This window comes from Cupressus sempervirens, chromosome 5, assembly GCF_028749045.1.
Source record: "Cupressus sempervirens isolate cs-2001-9-10 chromosome 5, ASM2874904v1, whole genome shotgun sequence".
NCBI classification, from domain to species: domain Eukaryota; kingdom Viridiplantae; phylum Streptophyta; class Pinopsida; order Cupressales; family Cupressaceae; genus Cupressus; species Cupressus sempervirens.
In genome coordinates this window covers 289,265,055-289,273,673 of record NC_143122.1, presented here as the reverse complement: position 1 = coordinate 289,273,673, position 8,619 = coordinate 289,265,055, and the positions used below count along the sequence as shown (strand labels likewise).

The window sequence follows — 8,619 nt, the reverse complement described above, 5'->3', positions numbered from 1 at the left end:
CTACACAAAAATAAATAAAATGAGTAGTAAGGTTCATTCTTGGAGCAACAAACAAGAATAATTGATAAACATGAAATATTTTTGGTTGATGCAAGATTGCTAAAGAACCCAAGATTCCCCTACATCAGACACCTAGGATAAATAAGGAATGATGTCTACATCAGGAAGCCCTAAGATTCTGAGGAGCTTGAAGACTTGACTCATCAGGTGAGATATCCAAGGACTATATTCAATTGGTTTATTTTAAACCACACTCAACGTACTTATAAATATCTGAAATGTTAAAAATAGGTGAAATATGCATGTCTTCAGGCAATTCAATTTTAAAGAAATTTCCATTATTATGTTTCCTTAAGATCTTACAAGGTCCAAAAAAAAATTATTTTCAACTTACTATATGTTCTAATTTGAAAACTATTTTTCTTCAAATGTACTATTCATTCATCTCCAACATCAAAATAATTATGTCCTCTTTTCTTATTTGATCTCTCCTTATAGTCTTAATTACTGCTATTCAAATCAAACTCTTTAATTCCTCATACAAATTCTTCATAAAGTCCACAAATTCTTCTTCTTCAATACTGCTCCTTATTTCAGTATCCAAATTCCTCAACTCTATAGTGCCTCTAGGATTCATGTTATTCACTATCTCAAATGGTGTCTTCTTAGTACTTATATTCATTGAATTGTTATATGCAAAGTTTGCTTGTGCTAAAACCAAGTCACAATTAGAAGTTTTATCTCCAATCAAGCATCTTAACAAGTTACGCAAACTTTTGTTTACAACATCAGTTTCTCCATTTGTCTATGGATGAAATATAAAACCAAGTTATAAGATCCATATTTACCATTTTCCAAAGTGTTCTGCATAAGTAGCTAATAAATTTAGTATCTCTAGCTAAAACAATTTTCTTAATTTAACCTATGTAATCTCACAATTTCTCTGAAAAATAGTTCTGCTATGTGTACTACATTTGATGTTTTCTCACAAGGTATGAAATGTGTCATCTTAGAAAATCTATCAACCACCACAAAAATAGAATCATTACTTCTTTGAGTTCTAGGTAATCCAAGAAAAAACTCCATACTGATATCTTCCCAAAGTTTATTAAGAATTGGTAAATGTGTATATAAACCCATATTTTGACTAGTTCCCTTAGCTACTTGACAAATTATGTAATTGTTCACCATCTTTTGAACATGTTTATACAATAGTGGCCAAAAGTATCTCTCTAAAATCAACTTTATTGGACCTTATCAATGTCTTGCAAGTTTACCACTATGTTTCTCCTTAATGATATTATCTCTTATAGATCCTCTAGGTATACACAATCAAATTTCCCTAAAAAAAATCTTCCTAAATAAAATAATTAACCCATTTATCTTGCTCATCTATTATGAGATTCTTACAAGCCTTCCAAGGTTCTACAAAGTCGGGATCAGTTTCATACAAGTTCACTAAATCATCAAACCTAAGTACCTCAACTTTCACCTTTCTTAACAAATTTCTTCTTTTTCTTAAAACATTTACAACCTTATTTGACTGTCCAATTCTATACTTCAACACAAAAGTAAAAATTTTCATTTACTGAACCCACTTCATATGTCTCTGATTCAACTTATTCTATCTTCCCAATTACTATAAAGCTTTATGGTTAGTGTATAACAAAAACTCTTTAGGCATCAAGTAATGTCTCCATAGGCATCAAGTAATGTCTCCATTTCTTCAAAGCTTGAATAATTGCATAAAATTATTGATCATAGATTGAATATTTGCTCTTAGAATTATTCAATTTCTCAAAATAGAAAGCTATAAGATTTTCTTCTTGACATAGAACAACTCCAATTGCATTCCTAGTAGCATAACAATTAACTTGAAAAATGTTAATAAAATCAAGTAAAGAAAGCACAACCAATTTTGCTACCTTTTGTTTGATGTCTCAAAACTTGTGTTTGCTCCATGTGTCCATTTGAATTCCTTTTTGTTACCTCTCATTGTCTTTGTCATAGCATTGCATAATGAACTAAAATTTTAGATAAACTTCCTTTAGAAACTTTTCAATCCATGAAATGATCAAAATTCTCCAACATTCTTAGGTGTAAGCCACTCAAGTATAGCTTTTACCTTCTCAAGATCCATCTTCAATGCATCGACAAAGATCACAAAACCAAGGTATAGAACCTCCTCCTTCATAAGGGAATGTTTTTTCAAGTTTAATATGAACAAAATTTCCTCTTTCAGCTTCTACAACAATTTTTTGATATGCAACACTTGTTTGTTCAATTTTTCATTATCTACAAGTGTTAATCTATGTGGTGCTTTGTTAGGAAACTAGCTCCAAGTATCAAATCCATACAATGACTAATACTTCTTACAAGAGGTAAACCATCAGGTACATCATTTGAAATAATATCTTAAAATTTTATCAACAAGGACCTAATGTTAGGTGCATGCTCAAGCTCATATTGTTTCTCAATCTTTCTAAGGATCAAAGAAAAATAAACATTATGTTTCTTCGTATCCTTTATAGACTAATTTCCTTCAACCAAGAAAATTTTAACTATTGTACAATGATTTTCCTCAAGTTTCTCTATCAAAGGTAATAAGAGTTGTCTCTTCCCATTTTCCCAAATAGTATATTGATTTAATCTACCATCATGCAAAGCTTGTCTATCATACTATCAAGGTATTCCCAAAAGAGAATACAATAATCCATAGCTGTAATATCACACACAACATCATCATAGTAATTCCCAATATTGAATTTCACAAGGGATTGTTCACTTACCAGTAGCTTATGTTCATCCTTGATCCATGCAATGTGACAAGGGTTAGGATGTCTCAATCCCTACAACTACAATTTAGATGGTAGGTCCTTAGTTGTAAAATTATCAAAACTACCACTGTTAATTATCACTTTCGAACACTTTCCTTCAATCTTGTATCTAGCCTTGAAAAGACTTCTTCTAAAAACATGCTCTTCATCTAATTGCTCATTCCACAAAGATCTTCTAACCATCGGGTCCTCTCTATTTTTAGGTTCATTGGGTGGATCAATAGCTTCTTCTTGAATCAAAGAATTTCCACTATTAATTTATGTTTTTCTACCATAAAAGGTACATTCAAAGACTCTATTTCTTACTTCTCCACACTCAAGAGAAGTGCACTTAAACCAAGATATGTCTTCCCTTTTTCCATTACTATTATTCCTAGATTAACCAATAGAATTACCTCTAGTGTAGTTACCTCCTCCTCTACTAGCATTATCTTGTCTCCATTTAGATTTTCCCTTGTCATGAGATGCATTATCAGTTCTACTACTTTCCTCATAAGTTTTGCCTCTACTTTTAGAAATCTACCACCTCTTGAACTTTGTCTATGTTCTTGTTTCTTTTCCATTATCTCTTTAGCTCTTAAGATATAAAAGTATGCTTCTTCAACACTTTCTATTTTCAAAAAATTGATCTCATCTTGAAGTGTTCAGTCCTGAGTTCATTCAGGTACCTAGAAAGCTTTCAACCTCATCATTAACATGTCATGAGCTTATGTCCAACTTATAAAACTCCTTAGTATAATCCTTCACAATCATGTCTTTTTGCCTTAAATTTTGCATTATTCTCATCAAATTAACTAAATAACCAATAGCAAGGTATTTCTTTTTCAACTTATAAACCATTTTCACCTTAGTCTTAATCTTTTCCTTTCCTCTCATTTTTCCATCATTTTGCAATTATTCCCGCCAAAGAGAAACACATCCCTTCAACTTAGTAGTTGCTATCCTCATATTTCTATCATGTGGGATAATTTCATAATCAAAGTACTTTTCTACTTGAGAGATCCAATATAACAAAGAATTTGTATCAATCTTTCTACAATAACTTGAGAGTTCAGAAGGTCTCAAATTTTATTTACTCAATGCTCTCAAGATGCTTTCTTCATCTTGTTCCACTTCAAGTTCAAGATTAGGTACAATTACTTCTTCTCCATCACTAACACCAGCAAGATGTACTCATCCTTGAGATGTTTTAACAACCTCAATTCTTGTTTCTATTTGTCTCAACATGTTCATTATAGCATTATGTGCATTTCCTCTATCTTGAACCATTTTGACAATAGTTCTTGCAAGAAACACATCCCTCTACAAGTTATAGGTCATACTTTAGATCTAACACCCTATAACCAATCCAAGTAGGGTTCCCCATGATCCCAAAAATTTGCAAGGTAAGAAACCTTCTTTCTAATACCACCTCGCACAAAGTATAAAGGGTGGGTGAAGTGACCCAAGGAGCATTCAAAAACATCCTTGCTAGGGTATGCACACATAAGCCAACACAAACATCATGGAAGATCATTATATTATAAAGTTTCCAATGTAGATAATCTCCTTACAATATGCTAGGAAACCATTTACAACTAAAATACAAATAGTGAATTTAGAAGCTCGGGCTCAGTGAGCTAAACTTATGCTATCTTTCTTCTACTTTCCTAATTATGCTTACTCTAGTCCTAGATTTCAAATAGATAGCCATCAAGACCACAAGTAGGCTTGATAGATACATTTATTAAAAAATATAGGTTAGGACCACACAATTAAAAAAAATTTCATATACGGGATTAAATATAGGTCCACACTCAATCCAAGAAGAAATCCCCCAATGTCGTAGAAAGCCTTGAAATCACAAAAACCTCATAGAAGAAAATAACCACATGTTACCTGATATGTTAGGAAATGAACATGCCTCAAACAAAGATAAGGATATGGTAAAAGATAAGGATATGGATAAGGATTTTGGACCCATTTATTGTGGGTGATTTGGTTCCCCTCCCTCAGAGTCAAGTTTTAAGGTTTTTATTTTTTGAGAGGGAGTTTACGGTTCTTTTTCAATGTTGAATATTGGGAATGTGTTGCCTTTGGTTCAGAGGCATTTTGAGACCACTATTTTGCTCAAATAGGGGCATAATATGTGGAGGATTTACCCCTTGGTGGTGTATGAGCCACTTGACTTAAGGGTTGTTGAGTGGAGGGGGTTTTACGCTTTGTTAACACATGTGTTTCTTCTCCTGTGGGTTTTAGAGGTGACTCTCTTCTCTTTAGTCCTATTTTCTATTACCTAGAATTTTTGGTGCTCCTTTGTTGGGGCTTGTTTGTTTGGATTTGTGTCAAGGGTTCCTCTCTACCCCTTTCTCTTATGGACCTATTTGGTTTAAGGTTGTGACCCCTCTTGTGTGGCTTCTATTGAGGTGAAGCATACCCGTATTGAGATGGGGTATTTATTTAGGGCTAAGTTTGACGGGACTAGATGTGATGCTACTACCCCCATTTCATTGGTGGGTAAGGTCCCATTGTGCTTGGGTATCCCAGTGACTCTATTTCAGGTGGTATGATGGGGAGGAGTGGCCAAGTGAGTTTTCTAGCTCACATAAGTGGTGTACTTGAAGTTTGTTGGTTGCTTGTTCTAGGATATTTTTGATAGGGAGATTGTCTCTTGTAGAGGTGGAGTTCAATCTTGTGATTTTGGAAGTTGAGGTAATCTATATCAAAGGGCAAGGCAGCTAGGCTATCATAAGTGATAGCATGAATTCTTGGAAGTCTCTCATCCCCAACATCGGTGTTGTGATCCTTCCTCCTCTTGCTTCTATTGAGGTGGATCCCTACACTATTGAGGCGAGAAGGGAGTATGCTGAGGGTGGAAGACTTTTGGGAATGTTGACCTAAATTGGAGGTCTTGTTGGCTGTGGACCTTTGGTTATGATAGTGAAAGAAGAACAACCTATCCCTTGCCTGAGGCTGGTTACCAGGTCTCCTAAGGATGCGCTTGTTTCCTCCTCGTTGGTTTTTTTTTCTTATGATAGGGTGGTGGTTGTTAGCTTTAAAGGGCTCACTTGGGTCCTTTGGTCTTGTTTTCTATTCAAGAATGCAACTAGTGTGTGGGCTTGTCCGATGTTGATCTTTAGCAATGTGGACCATGGTTACTAGGTTTGTCGCATTCAAACCTTGTTTTTGACAAAGATAGGCTTTACTTTTTTTGTTGGTGGTTGTCTAACATTAGGTATTGTTAAATATTGTTTTACAGTGTCTAATGCCTACTATTTGTTCCATGTGTCAACACCCTCTTGATAATTTTTTTAATAAATAAAAAATTATCATAATTATAATTATATTACAATAAAATTATATCTATATCTATGTATAATTTATTTCTGTTTGAATTCTTATATCTTTGATTTGATGATTTCTTTTCCAAATGATTATTTTGTTGCTTGTTGACTGACTTTGCTTCGCCTCCTTCTTGTTTTATGCTACCGTTCCATGTTATTCTGGCTCCACGATTGAATTAGTTCTTGTTTGTTGTCCTTGTTGGATGTCTCCCTAAGTCATTTTGATCATTACGTCTCAATCCTCCTTTCTCGCTAACAGCCTTTCCTTCTATTTTTCGTTGATTTAAAGTTCGTTCTGGTTGTCCTAAAGCGTACGTATCTTCGTGGGATGTGGTCATATTTCTCAGCTTCAAAATGTGGTGCCTTAAGTTTTTGTCGTTTGTTTTTCGTTTTCACATTTTTGTCGTTTCTTTTGTTCATTTGAAGACTGTTTTTGAGATTTGTCGCAGCGTGAAGATTCTCCTTATGAAACAAATTCTTCCTACGCAAGAAACTCCATGCTATTTAGGCTTTTTTGTCGTTTTGTTTTCCTTCGTACATGTAGCCGTCTCTTGGTTCCTTACACTCAGTCACTGCTTCTGCTTATTTGGGTTATCATATATCTGAACAAAGGTCGTTCTTAATTGATATTAAAAGGTTTTACGCGGCATTGCAGGCATGACTGATAGTTTCTTGCTCGGAATCTCCACTATATAATGCGTCACGATTCAATCACATTCACACTTCTCAGGGTTTTCTCAGTTGATATCTTCTTCTTCTTCGGAAAAATGACACGCTACATGCGGTTGAGCTTTATTTTTCTTTGTGTTTTTATTAGTTGTTGCAGCGAGCGTGTAGTGGGAGGAGACCCGGAATCCTTGCAACATTTCTGTGTTGCAGACAAGCAAGGCCCAGGTAAACTCTGATGCACATGAAATTTAGTCTTCTTTTTAATATCTTTTTATGTACTAAGAAAATATGAAAATGAATATGGACAGTTTTGGTGAACGGCTTCTCTTGCAAGGAGTCCAAAATGGTCTCAGCGGAGGACTTCTTCTTCGGAGGTCTGGGACGAGAAGGGAATACGAACAACGCTGTCGGTTCCAACGTAACTGCGGCTAATGTTAACCAGATAGCAGGGTTAAACCATCTGGGTATATCGATGGTCCGCATTGACTACGCTGTGGATGGAATTAACCCTCCTCACACGCACCCAAGAGCCACCGAGATCCTGGTTTTACTCAAAGGGAAACTGTTAGTGGGGTTCATCGACACCACGAACAAGTTTCACAGCAAAATGTTGAAGAAGGGAGATGTGTTTGTGTTTCCAAAGGGGTTGCTTCATTTCCAGCAGAATGTGGGGCACAACAATGCAATGGCCATCGCCGGATTGAGCAGCCAGAATCCCGGAGTTCAGGTGACTGCCAATTCTCTCTTTGCAGCGAATCCTGCCATTCCAGATGGAGTATTGGCCAAGGCCTTCCGTAGCGATAACTCCCTTGTCGATTTCATTCAGGGCAAGTTCGCGTGATATAGCTCCCTATTACCATTCCTTATTTACCATTCCCGATTCTTAATAAATGTTAGAGGTGGCCATGAAAGCTAATGAAATAAGATTGATGATGTTTATTTTTGTTTTGTGTGCCAAAATCTTCTTCAGAAACTCGTATCTGTTATGCAATTATTTGGGAAGTTAAAAGCAATTATGAATCACTTAATACATGGCAACTAATTTTAAATCAAATACCATTCAATTTTTATATGGTAAGTACATAATGGCTAAAACTTATACCACCACTTCAAAATGAAGGGTTTAATTATATATGGATGACTTAAACATCACACATTAAGGCTTGATTCTTAAACCTAATGTGTCAAATAGTCAAAGTGTGTGATGTGTAAAGGTGTAATGCTAATAGTTCTAGGACAAAACATCAGATATTAAGAAAAAAAGAATAATCATTTGTTTTTTATACTAAATGATATAATTTGTTTTCTTCAATCTTTTGGTAGTTATAATCAAACAACAACTGTATTGTTGCAGCTGATTTTTTGTATGTTCAAACATATTGCATTGCCATACATATAATTATAATTTTTTTCCAAAGTTTAAATATAAACTCATCCCCATCCATCAATATGCCCCATTAGTAGAGTACTTATCCTCTTTTCAAAAGAAGTTTAAGAAAGAAACAATTTGATATCAGGAAGTTCTAGAGAGAGCGTAATTCGGGAGGTTGTCTTCCTTGTTGGTGCTTTCATGTACAATTGATACAGAGAAGATGAAAACATTGAGAAGTCATAGTAGCTTATCGATAGAATGCTTCAAATATATGTTATCTCATTAAACACAATGATTGGGAAAGTTGAAGAAAATAAATTTAGTGCAAAGAATTTTAAAATGTCCAAGCAAGTGTTATTTGTAGGTGCAAGGTTGCATCCATCAAAGCATAGTGGATGAAGATTTTTGTAAGTGTGAT

General features: G+C 34.7%; 1 pseudogene; it reads left to right on the top strand.

Moving 5' to 3' along the window:
• The first annotated feature begins 6,927 nt into the window (after window positions 1-6,927).
• On the top strand, window positions 6,928-7,745 carry LOC149555707 (putative germin-like protein 2-1; annotated as a pseudogene).
• The last annotated feature ends 874 nt before the right edge of the window (window positions 7,746-8,619 follow it).